This window comes from Sturnira hondurensis, unplaced genomic scaffold, assembly GCF_014824575.4.
Source record: "Sturnira hondurensis isolate 20B ecotype Veracruz unplaced genomic scaffold, ASM1482457v3 Scaffold0005279, whole genome shotgun sequence".
Lineage (NCBI taxonomy): Eukaryota > Metazoa > Chordata > Mammalia > Chiroptera > Phyllostomidae > Sturnira > Sturnira hondurensis.
In genome coordinates this window covers 8,214,857-8,228,550 of record NW_028077910.1, presented here as the reverse complement: position 1 = coordinate 8,228,550, position 13,694 = coordinate 8,214,857, and positions in this window count along the sequence as shown.

The window sequence follows — 13,694 nt, the reverse complement described above, 5'->3', positions numbered from 1 at the left end:
TTTCAGATGCCAATCACATGTCCAGATTATCACCTGTGAATCTGATAGATCGGCCACAAGTCTGAGGATTCCCACGACCCCCTCCTCAGGTGTGTTTAATTTGCTAGAGCACATCACAGAACTCAGGGAAACACTTACTTAACATTCACTGATTTATTAAAGGATACAGGTGTGCAGCCAGATGAAAAGACACCCAGGGTGAGGTGTGGGCGGGGCTGGGGTGGGGGTTCTAAGCACAAGCATTTCTGTCCCTGTGGAGTTGAGGCGCATTTCCCTCCCCTTACTAGGATGCAAAAACTCGGAAGCTCTCCGAAGCCCCCGCTTTTGGAATTTTTATGGAGGTTTCATCACGTAGGCATGACCAGTTATTAATTTCATTTCCAACCCCTCTTTCCTCTCTAGAGAAGTAGGAGCAGAGCTGAAAAATTCCAAGTTAATAATTATGGTTAGCACTTTCTGCTGACCAGCTTCCACACAGGGGCCCACCCAGAGTTGCCTCTCACTAGAACAAGAGATGTTCCTAGTGCTCCTGCCACTTAGGAGTCCATAAGGGTTTTAGGCGCCCTGCGTCAGGAATCAGGGGAAGAGACCAATATACATATATATTTGTTCCTATCTTACATTCTGTACCACTGATAAAGTGATAGAGAATTACAAAGCTAATTATCATCCCTGTTTATTTACTTTCATCGTTTAAGACATAGACACTCAAAGAATTCCAGTTGGTTTACAACGATAAAAATCTCCTTAAATTTACTTCTATTTGCACATGTACAACTCTGCAGTTTAGTGTTTTGATATGGAAGGAAACCAAATAACACCTTGAGATGTTGTTGCTTTTCAGAAGATGTGTGGGCCTTCATCTTACATCATCCCTCGTAGGGGAACATAAAAGGAGTGCTTTATGCTCCATCTCTACTCCCCCCTTCTCTTGTAAGTGGGTGTTTTTTTTTCTTCTTGTCCTACTGACTGGTAAGGAAGACTTTTTTTTTCCTTCTTTTTTTTTTCTTTTTGGTACCATGATTAGATTAAGTGGTAGATGTTTCTAGTGAATCATTCCACCAATTAGGCTAAAATATTAAAAGACAAGTAACTTGAGAAGGAAACTTGCATTTCTATAGCACTTTGCAGCAGATGTATCCTATTTACTGCTTTATTTTATTGCTTAATGACTGGATCTGCAGTAATTGCACCATTTGACAGATATTTATTTGTAAAATGTGATTCATTCAGTCAGACACTTTTAGAATGATTTTCATGCCAAGTGTTAAAATGGTGTAGGCTTGAGTAGCTCTTTCAAAAGATGCAAACACACATGTAAATTCCATGCATCAGGCACATCTACTTTCGGCTCTTTTTATTATAGAAATATTCCAGTTGACAAAGAGTGCTAGTGAATAGACGGCAGGGACTTCTGGACTTTAATCAACCGCAATCACTGGCAGAGTTCAGAATTAATTTCCTAACCATGAATCACCTGCAGACAATGAATCACGTTCTGGAGAACTTTGCCAAGTAAAACAAGCCATCATGCCCTGTACAACTTTTGAGGACAAGGCCATGGAAACTCATTTGACTAGCATAGTTGAAATAGTGAAAAGAAAAGAATACTAGAGAAGAGTGGAACAAGCTATCAAACAGTGTCTGGTGACTTTCAGCTTTGCAGAGACAAGGGAATCAAGCGTTCAGCATGAAAACAATCTTCTTGAAATGGTCTACTCACTGGTTGGATTCTGTTCCTAAATTCTTGCTAATGAATATCAAGGTAAAGGATTCTTTGTTAATATTTTCTGGCTATGGAAGTCCCTACACGTTACAGCTCAGACACCAGGACATTTCCATCCATTGTCAAGCAAAGCGTTAGAAACTTTTTCCTTAGCTCATGATTCAGACACTGTCTCTCTATAAGAAGAGTGGAATGGAGAGAATTAAAGAAATACGCAATATGCAGATAGCTCAGATGAAGAAACACTTTTGAATGACAGAGTTGTCATATATGAATGCCTGAATTTATTATTTTTTGCTTCCATAGAAATAACAAAGAACCCATAACTTCTACTTGTTTCTAGACATTATAGAAAAGCTGAGATAAATTTTAGTTGCAAAACACACAACAAAATACTTAGCAATTTACATAATATCATCAAAATAGGAACTGACGACTTAAAAGAAAACGTTTGTACTGTTAAATTTGAATGAAGTTAATTTCAAAATATACCAAACAGCCAATATACAATAATAAAAAATAAAAGACTTGACCAACTCAAGATATTTAACATGTACTGTTCCAAATCATGCATACTATTGTAAAGAAAAATCTAAAAAATGAAAATTCTTATTTAGAAAAACTAATGAATAAAAAGAACTTGTGAACACATTATTAGACAAAAAACAAAAACTCAAGCAATAACTAGAAAATATCCATGTAAACTGACTGAATTTTTTATTGACTGATCATTGAATGGGAAATAAATTTACCTTTATAGATTTATCCAATGTTGGCATGTGAAAAAATAAAGAAGCAAGATTCATGTCATATGGCACAGAATGAAATAATTTTCCAGACGGGCAATCAATATTTCATTTCAGACCACGAGAACAGGTAAATCGAGCTATAAAGTATCCATTGTCAGCCTCTTTAGCCAGGTGAATGGAACACATTAACTATTATTATTATTGAGTGGAGCTAGCTGGAATTTTTGTCTTTGACTTGTATACCATTTTCTGTCCTTCACAGTGTGTTGTTTTCAGACCTAATTATTTCCCCTTAGTTATTGATTGCCTTGGCACCTGGGCTTAGAATTCTCTTCCCTTCCACAGGTTTTTTTATTACTCTGAGTGCCTGAAAAGATGTGTATTCAACCCAAACAAACCCTTACCTCTCAGCTGGCTGGCCTCATCTCCAAAGACTTTTACTTCTCTGGTGCAGTGCCTTTCGGGCCCCCACCATCACCAAGGAGCTGCAAATCTGCGACCCCGCTCTTTACCTGAAACTGCTCTAGCTCTTCAGTTGTAAATTCAGACTCTATGATTATTTGACCCAAAAGCCTTCTTTTCTGATTGTTCTTTAAATATTACCAGTATTTTAGTCTTTAATCTCATTGCTTAGCCACTTAAATATGGTGTTTTGCCATGTAGGATGCACACCCGCATTTCTGTGTGCATTATACATGGGATTATTATACCCATGGTTATACTCATGGCATGTAATCATTATACCCATGTATAATGCGCAACCTTATTTTTCCCTGAAAAATCTGGGCAAAAATTTATGGCTGGTACTGAAAGCTCGACTTACACCTTAGACCATTTTAGACACGATGTTCCAGAGCAAACCAGGAAGTCAATGATGCCTGCTCTCACAGAGCTTACGTGCAAAACCCTGCTTCATTCTAACTTCTTTGCTCATTATTCTCCCGTCTTCCACTGGCAGGTGCCCATGCCTGGATGACTCCGGCCATCTCCCTTCTCAGCATTTTCACCTCAGTGGCAAACATCCTCTGGAGGAAATCACAGAGGCGGGCCAGTAAGTTTCATAATCAATTCCTGGTATCCACAAGAGCCATGGGTCCTCACCACATCCCCGAAATCCTGTCTCTTATGTTTTCCTAGTTATTTTTCTAGATCCTTTGGTGCTTATTTCAAACAGACAACTAAGCTTAATAATGTTGGCATCCAGGACAAGCAGTTCCAAATGGGCCCACAAATCAGCTCTATAATTCATGCTGTTTTAACAGATGATGGTGATTGGTATCAGGGCACAACATCTGGAAGCATCCTTCATTTAAGGATGGTTAAAGCATCCTTCTTCTTTAAGCATCCTTCTTTTCTATTTGCTCAGAGACTGCAGCAAATAGAAAAGGCTCTGGGCCTTGGTGAAGCAACTGATTTGCTGGGCCTTGGAGTTAAACATTTCATTGGGTCTAACTTTAAAATTCAGCTTACATTCATCAAGAATAGTTAAAGCAGAAAGCTTCCAAGTGTTGAGCAGAGAGAAACAAAAAACGTGTATAACCTCCCAGGGCTGCCTGATCAGCCACAGTACCACAAATTGATTAAAGTACACCAAAACTTAGTGGGGCCTTGGAAAGTTATTTCACATCTCTGTGCTTTGGTTTTCTGTGAAATATACATAGTAGAGCCAACTTAACAGGGTTGTTGTGAGGATCGAATGAGGAATGTATGTTTAAAACGTTACCTGGCACTGAAAAAATGTTAATGATTGTTGCTAACCCCGTTTCCATTCACAATTCTGACTCCTCTCTCTCCTTCCTGCCACAGCAAATTTCTTTAAAATACCATTTGTTTGTAACCTCCATTTTCTCATCTCTCTGCCAGCTCTTCACACCACCACTTCCCTTAATCTGTTCTCACCGAGCTCACCGATGAGGTTCTTGCCACTAAACACCCTAGACTTTTCTCCTGGTTCTTGTTTTGTTGAACTATTGACACTTGTGAACTATTGAATTATCATCACCTGACACTCATGACCACTCTCTTCTTCCTGAAATACTCTGTCCCAAGATGGTATGAAGAGACATATCATTTCATTCCTTCCTACATTTTAGGATACAATTTCTCACCCCCTTTTTCAGGATTCTTATCTGCCTACTTTTTCAATATTGGGGTTCTGTAAGGTTTTATCATAGGTCTTTCTCTCCTCACTCGGCATTTGTCGGTCTAGTGTATCTAACGTCCTCCCATAGAATTGCCATCTCTACTTTGTAGGATGAAGTCTAAGCTACTATCAAAAAAGGAATGACCTGAAGAATGAGGTTTGTCTCTTTCTCCCCTAAAAGTCAAGTGCACGTGGTCCAGCATGCAGCAGCTTTGCTCCACACAGTCTCTCAAAGACCCAGCTACTGTGCCCTGGCTGCTTTGCTTCCCTGCACCGTCTGCATCATCACTGTCTGGGACAGCAGCTGGGTTTCTGTTAAGTTCAGGGTCCAAAGGAAGGGAAAAAGAAATGAGGAAGTTCATGAAATAAATGGCATGGGAGTTGCACCCATCACATGTACTAACATCCCTCTGGTGAGAATGTGCTCAAGTGACCACATGGCTCCACAGTGAGTGTGGGGAGGTGAGGACTTGGTTGGGCATTGTCAGAGAGAAGGGGGAGGTGGATTTCATGGATGGCTAGGAGTCTCCACCACATCATCTATAAGCCAATAGCCAGAAATTCTGTAGCTGAAGACAAAATCCCTTTCCCTAGCCTCAGATTCGAACAGATAACTGCTTACTGAACAGCCCCACTCCAGTCTCTCACTTACACCTCACATTTAGTGTGTCCCAAGTAGAATTTAGACTCTCCTATATCCCATAATTCCCATACTTTAATCCATGAGAAACAACTTTTCATTCCTTGTTTTCCATCATAGCAGTAGAAATACAATGTGTTTTCTCAAAACAGATTAATAGCACCATCTTTCACTCTTCTGCCTCCATCCCTCATGACCTCCCCTTTATATCAAATCCGTCACAATGGCCTATTGCTGTTCTAATTCCAAATATCTCCCTGGCTGGTGTAGCTCAGTGGATTGAGCATAGGCCTGCGAACCAGACAATTGTGGTTCGATTCCCAGTCAGGACACATGCCTGGGTTGCAGGTTGGTTCCCTGCAGGCCAACTCCCAGCAGGGGACGCATGAAAGGCAACCATACATTGACTTTTCTCTTCCTCTCTCCTTCCCCTCTAAAGATAAATAAATAAATAAAATCTTTAAAAAAATAAAAATAATTCCAAATATCTCTCAAATCCTCAGAACTCTGCCATTTTACTACTGTGATTATGTCTTCAGTGGAGAAGTCTTATATTCTCCAAAGTGAAGTTCAAGCAATCTTTCTAAAATACAAATCCAATATTGCCACATATGTAACTTTTCAATGGCTCCCTCTTACCCTTAGAATAAAGCCCAAATTCTAACACAGCATAGATGTCTCACTCTCTCTGATTTCTACTTAACCTTTCCACTCTTCACCTTGGAATTTTGACTCAAGATACATCATTCCTTCTGGTTTTGTGCATGTACCATCTCTCTATTGTCTTGAAACCTTTGCATATGACATTCCATTTGTCTAGAACTCTCTTCCTCAGCCTTTGACCCTTTTGCTTCACTAATTCCTAATCATCCCTCAGACAGCAGCCTAGTCATCATGTCTTCCAAGCAGTCATGGGACCCTCACTGGCAGATGGGATTAGGTACATTCTACTACTTGCCCCTTTAGCATCTGATACTTACCCTCTATTATGCTTATAAAACATGATTATATTTTTTCAATCTAATTTCTCATTAAAAACATAAACTCCAATGACAGAGACTGTTCTGTTCACTGTGGTAACTGAAGAACTTGGATAAAGTTTAGAATGTAGTAGATGCTCAGCAAATGTTTATTAAATGTCCATTTGTTGTTTAGAATAGTACTGAATAGTATATGAATAGTTTGAAGTGAAAATAAAAGTATCACAAAGGCATTTTTTAGTAATTTAAAGTTGTTGACAAAATTGTAATTAAGATGAATAGATTAATATTATTTATTAGAACACATTATTTAGAAACATAGCCCAATACCACTTTGAGAGTAATGCTCTAAAACGAATGAGGGCAGCACAGACATGGAAACGTGAGAGTCTGCCTGCCCTAGGTCTCCCTCCCTCACCTGAGTCTTCTTGTACAGTCCACTTGTATAGAGCTCTGGTCTTAGCCCCTTAGTCTGGTTCCTTGAGGCTCACTAAGCGAGGGTGTTGAGGAGAAGGTGTGCACAGAGACGTTAACCCATCGCTGGTCTGACTCTTCCATCTGAGTCACACCTCTCTCTTGTCTTACAAAACAGTGCTCAGCCATGGTGGGGATCAATTGTGAAGTGTGTCACCCGTGATTGCTAATAATCAAATACCAATGATGATTAGTGATTGTCTTTTAAAACTGAAAGAGATTCAATGCCATCTTTATTGTAACATCATTCTTCCCATTTTCATTCTGATATTTTTTGAAGCGGGAAAGAAATGATGCAGTCTTTACCAGACCTGACCATGGGAGTTGGATAATGCATGTGATCGATTACCAAGTTAATCTGCTTTTAAAAATGAAAGTGTATGTTTTTTCTTTTATATCAGCACAGCATTACAAAGAAAATATGGATTCATTGGATATGAGTTTATGAGTTAAACAAGAACAAGCTAAATTTAACACTGCCACCCTAGATGGGAGCAAAGGGGAGCACTGCAGCCTAAGGAAAAGTCTCAGGACTGAGCAAGGCAGGGAGGCATTGCCAGGGAAGAAAAACAGAGTTCTCCTGAAAGCCTGTGGGTCCCCAGGAGCTGCACTGAACTCCTCCAGGGAGGGAGAAACAGCAACTCCACCCATGGTTCCAGCAAACATGAATGGGGTAAGTGTCTGTTACCTACAAGAAGAATCATGGATGCTGTCTTCATGGGGCTGAGTATAGTCACAGGTATTTTGCAAAAACATCTTGGGGCTTGACTGCCAATGCGGCAGGAACATATTGGTGTTTTTAAATTTTATTGCTAGAACTAATCACATGATTATATTTTGAACCCAACATTTAGTCCTACATTCACCTGCTGGGGAGGTCACAGCATCGAGCTTTGCATTTCAGGCCTCCAGGCTTAAATTCATTTAGAGGACTTTTTATGTCCAAAGAGAGAAAATCACTTTGCAAAGTCAATTTGCATGAAGTAAGACACTAGGCTGCAAAAAGCAAATATCTCATGGGGGGTGGGGTGGGGTGAAAGGAAAGCTCCATCAAGGGACACATATAAAGGACACATGGACAAAGCCAAAGGTAGGTTCAATGGGGGGAGGCACTGATGGGCATGACAGGAGGCCGTGGTGCAGTGAAAACGGAGACAACTGTACTTGAACAACAATTTTAAAAAAGAATGTTAAAACTAAAATACTTCCAACTGAAAAAAAAAGAAGGCAACTATCTCAAGGTCCCTTGGCAACACAACACAGAGAAAGAGAAGAAAGAGACAGCCCTCTGCTACCTGTATCAGGGTCCGATCCTCCCAGGCCTCTCCTCGGGTTTGCACTTGGACACATCTGGAACATGGTCAAGGAAAGCTGGTTATGTTCTAAGCTGTAAAGGCCTGTGGAATGATGACTCCTTTAGAGAATTCTCATAGTTTTGTATGCTTCCCATTGACACAGTCAGGTCCTGCAGACCAAACGTGGGCACATACTCTTTCTTAATTGCGTTATCCTCCTCTTTGATTCATCTGCCGTGCTTGTTATTGATCTTGTTTGTTTTTGCTCATGTCCAAAGTCAATACTCTAAAAAATATGTTGACGAGTTATATGCACTGGAAGAAAAAATTCAGAGGACATTGGGTAATGTCTGACAGAGCCATGAGTCTCCCTGTTTCTAAAAATGTCAACATTCTCAGACTTGCTCTGGATGGAGAATCTCTAGTCCCCACAGACATCGATCAGCTGTCTTTCATCTTCCTCCACCTCTTGCTCAAATTATGTGTGAAACTATAGCATTGCAGGACGGGCTGCTCCCCAGTGAATCCTAAGCTGTCCTAAAGATCATTTTCTACCACCCTGAAGGTTTAACTACAACTCCATTTAATTGGCACTGGTGGGCAATTCATCGGGGGCGTCGCAGTGTGACTGCTCAGGAAATGTCTGCCTGCCACAGTGCTGGCAAGCGTATTCCCCCAAAATCTCACAAGATCACTTGTCGAAACGTTTTGTGCTGCAATGTTGATGATGTGCCCAGTTCAATCAATCAATCAGCAAACATTTATGTTAAATGCCTGTTCTATCACTACTGCTAGCATGAAATTTCCCCTCTGCTGGCCAAAATGCTCATGGGAATTGTGTTCAGGCAAAGGTCAGGGTGATCTTTGTCTGACTGCAGGGGATGAACACTATTGTTTCTAGCCCTTCCAAATGGAAAAATCAACTAACCCACCAACAAATAGTTATTTGAACACCTACTGTGTGTCCACATTTTAAGTAGGTTTATATTTCTTCTACTCTGGTGAAACCTTCAAACCAGGGTCACCCCCTCCTCTCCTTCCTACCTTCTTTTTGTAACAGCTTATTATATAAGCAACTAACACTTATGTAAAATTGTGTCATTAACAAAGTATTTTTATGCTTCATCTTACCTACAACACTGAAATGGGACTTTTTCCTCTTTTACAGCTGAAGAACCAGGATATTTGGATTTGTCTAAAGTCACAGCCAATAGAGAGGAGGGTGAGCACCCAAGTTCTCTAACTCCAGAGTGACTCCCCCCGAGCCCCCAGTTCTCTCTGCTACACATAGAGCACCGGAATAAGTGCTTGAGTTGGGGGCTGGGAGTGATAGCCAGATAAATAAATGAGTTTTTATCCAAAGAAATTTAATATCAGAAGCAACCCAGTGATGTTGTCTCACTCTTAAAAAACAAAAAGAAAAAGAGAAAGCGAAGAGCCCGCTGCATCTCAGAACCCCTCCCTTATCTCCAGAGACGACCCGAACCCTCGGAGGCTCCCACGGTTGCCTGACCTCACACAAACCTTCCTTGTATGACTCTGACTTGGGAGTGATTCACACTACATTTCTCAGGACATGCTTCTCAACAGCTGCTTCTCCAGCTGTGTCTAAATGCAGTGTTCATTTCTTCATCTCCCTCCCCGCTCACCGGCTCTGTAATTCCCTTCGATGTGGATGTTGGTCTGGCTCTGTCATCCCAGTCAATGTGGGGTATGATCATGATTGACCTGCATGTCGCTCATGTCAAAGACTTTTTTTTCCTTGTCATTTGACTTGTCCAAAGGCAGACCAGCAGAATAGTAAACAAAGCATGGAACTCTGAAGTCTGACTGCCTTGGTTTTAGTCCTAACTGCTTTATTTACTAGGTACCCGATCTCAGGAAAAGCACTTACCCTCTCCATGCTTCACTTTCCTTACCCATAAAATGGCAATAATAACAGTATCTGCATCATGGCACGGGGGAAATGGTTGAAGGAGTTAATATAAACGAAACCCTGGGAAAGCGTCTGACACATATGAAATGCTGCTGTTCTTAGCTGTTACTATTTTCATCATTACCTAAACTGCTTAACGTGTTAACCAGTTTTCCTTCTTCAATTGCTCTCCGTGGCATCATATTCTCATGTTAGTCTAGACTCTCCTATAATTTTTCTTACTCTCTGTTGCAGACTCTTTCTTTTCTTACAAATATGTTTAATTTCTTCAATGTTCACTAACAAAGTTCATTCTTTTTATCAGTTTTTTATCCCTCAGCAATTTTGTCAAAAATCATATACTAGAATGCCAAGGTCACTCAAATATATACTTTCATGACAGACTCTTCCCCTAAATTCTTGATTGGCATGTTCACCTGCCTTCTCAATATCTCTACATGTATGTCTCACATACAAGTTAAACTTAATCTTTCTCCCCAAACTGGTTGCCTTCTGGTATTCCTCTCTTAGTACATATAACCAGCACCCAACTGGATTGAAGTCAAATGAACTAGAAGTTTGTTAGACATAGCATAATTTTCATGACTGACACTCATGCCTGGAAGACTAGGCATTTCAACCCATCTCTCTGCTAAAGATTGCTGATAGTGTGGGTCTGGGGTCCTGTCCACCCACGGCAGTATTGCGTGACCACAGTGTAATGGAACAACTTCATTTCTTAGCTACATCTTATTTTTGTTCAGATGGATAGCCAGCCTTTGAATTATTTTTCTCCTTAAAAGGAACTATTTTGTATTATAATGACTAAACTTAAACCTTAATGATATTCCCAAAACCACAGTAAGGAAACATGCTGGGAATTGCATGTTTTCACCTTCAGAATAGTCAGAACTATTTGAAACTTCAGCATTTTGATGACCTCACAGATGAATAATAATGCAGTTGGTTTTACTGAAGAAGGAGGAGGAGGAGAACAAGAAGAAGAAGAACAAGAACACGAAGAAGAAACAATTACAGGCCTTTTCTATTCTTCAACCCCACCCAGGAAGCACTTAATAATTAAATAAAGAATTATTCTGTGTCCTTTATGTTCAAGTGTCAGAGACCCAATTTGACACAAAAACAAAATATGATGATTCTGCTTGAAAAATTTGTTTTCTGTTAATGTTATAGAACCTGTTGTAAGGAGGAAAAAAGCATCTGGACAGTTCATTTGAGTGGCCACAAGAGAGCAGTAAGAAATTAAAGCTTAGGAAGATGACTTCTAGTCACACTTTATGTATGTGTCTTTTGCTATTCATTATAATTGAAAGACAGACTTATTCTTAAGCTTAGAAATATACTTTATAGGATTTCTTAATTTTTACAGTCCTTGAGGAAGGCCAATATAGATAGCGTTAGTAAGTTAACTAAAAAGGACCTTGATTTGGGGGCTTTTATGAGCCAAGTTCACATGTGAAAATAGAAAATAATTACCCTGGGCCAAGGGACATCTTGAAGAGTCACCCAGCCCAACCCTTCCAATTATCCAAGTCAGACAGAACAGCATGTGACTCATTTCCAAAGCCCCCGGAAGAAGATCTTGACATCCTGTTCTAGAACATTGCCAACACTTCAAAATGTTAACTGCTAGGAAATATATTTTAGGGTACCCTGGATCTTTTCCTAAACCCCACTCCCAATTCCTTCTGTGTTCCTGCCTTTTCTTCCCATACAAACTTCGCCATTTTGAACTTAGAATTTTGGATGACATAATTTTAAAAATGAATTTTAAAAGTATGAATTTGCAAAATGACCAGCAATAGCCCAATATCCAAGATGCTATTAGGAATCAGTCTGAAAAAAAGATTAATGACCAGTAGAAAAATAGACAAAGTACATGAACAGACAATTCACAAATGTGGGATCTCACATAGTCAATAAATGCATGAAGAAAAAGATGTTTATGCCTAACAGTAAATAAATGTCACTCAATAAGCACAGATTGAAAAAAAATTATAATGCCTAGTGTTAACAAGAGGGAAAAGCTACTCACAAAAGCTACAGCATATGCTGGAAAAAGTTCCAAGGTGCATTTTGGAAGTGCATATTAAAAACTTTTTTTTATCCTCATCTGGGGACATTTTTTCATTGCTTTTAGACCGAGAGGAAGGGAGAGAGAGAGAGGCATAAATTGGTTGCCCCCCCACATGCACCTGGTCTGGGGATCGTTCATGCCTGAACCTGGACCAGGAGGGATCAGTGATCAAATCCCAACCTAGGTATGTGCTCTGACTGGGAATCAAACCTGCAATCTTTTAGTTATGAAAAGGAGCTCCAACCAGCTGAGCCACATTGGCCAGGACATAAAAAACTTTTAAAATGTAAGTTTACATTGTCCTAGAAATTTTAATATAAGGAATTAATCTTATGTCAACAATCAGACAAATACAACTCTAGGTTTTAATAATAAAAAGGACTGGAAAAAAATAAAACCTTAAATTGCCTCAAAAGAAAGATGGATGAAATAAATTAGAATATAGCCATGCAAATGAACTATTATGCAAATCATTAAAAACACTACAAATATATGTTTATTGGCATTGAAAATTCATGGTATCTCATGGTAATATCGAAAACATCATAGTATAATTTAACTTAGTAAGAAATTTTTAATGACTACATAGAAAAATACCTGAATGATATTCACCAAATAATAATTATTTCTTGGTAATGGACTCACAGATCATTTTTTTCTTTTTTAGAACTCTCAGTAAGGTATCTATTTATATTTGTTTGTTTTTAACCATTATAAAATCAGTAAAAACACAACAAGTTACATCTGTAATGTAAAAAACATCCCCAGGAAACCTTGAAAGTTGGTTTGGTGACAACACAGCCTAAGAAAATACGACCTATGGCTATCTACATTTTCTTAACAATATGAAAGAAAAATACATAACAACAAGCTACCAGGGTATATGCAGGTTCTGTTTCTATGCTGCCAGTAATGAGATGAAAACTTTTTTCAAATATCCAAGTAACTGATTTACTTCATAATCTAAAGTCTTGAGTTTTAGGAGGAAAAAAAATCCCTCTTCATTTCTTTTACTCATGAGCGAGCCAGTGACCTGTCATTCAACCTACTTCATCTTGTCTGGATGTCCTAAGACATCAAAATGTTATTGACCTTGAGGCACATATTTAACCTATAATTAATATAATAAAATAGCTTTCAAAAAGGTTTTTATTGAACACACTTCCGTGAAGCTGGAGATCTCCTACCTCATAACTTTCCAATTACTGTGGATTTGGAAAGGAACGCTGTTTTCTACTGCAAGCTACAAGTAGTTCCTTATCCTTCACCCGGTGCATACGATCCTCTTGACTTGTAAAATTATCAACAAAATGTCTCTTATGAATCTAGTACTTGGTTTGACCTCAAACCAAAGTATGAAATAAATATTATATCTGATTTAAGATGCTCAGAAAGGACGCTCAGAGAGGCTCAGTGCAGGGCCCGCGAATGGCGCAGTGAAACTAGAATGTTTCCCCTGAATGTTAGAGGCCCCACGACCTTGTATCTTTTTTTACATTTTTTTTTAACATGGAAGAGTTTCTTCTTCCCAGTTGCTCACTTTTTTTCTACATAGCACTTCCTCAGCCATTTGAGGCCTATTTTTCTCCTACCACTGGCCCTTTCCAGATGGAAAAAAAAAGTTTATGAGATGCCTTTGAAGAGCAAATGCTAGTGTTTTCTAATTTTTCCCCT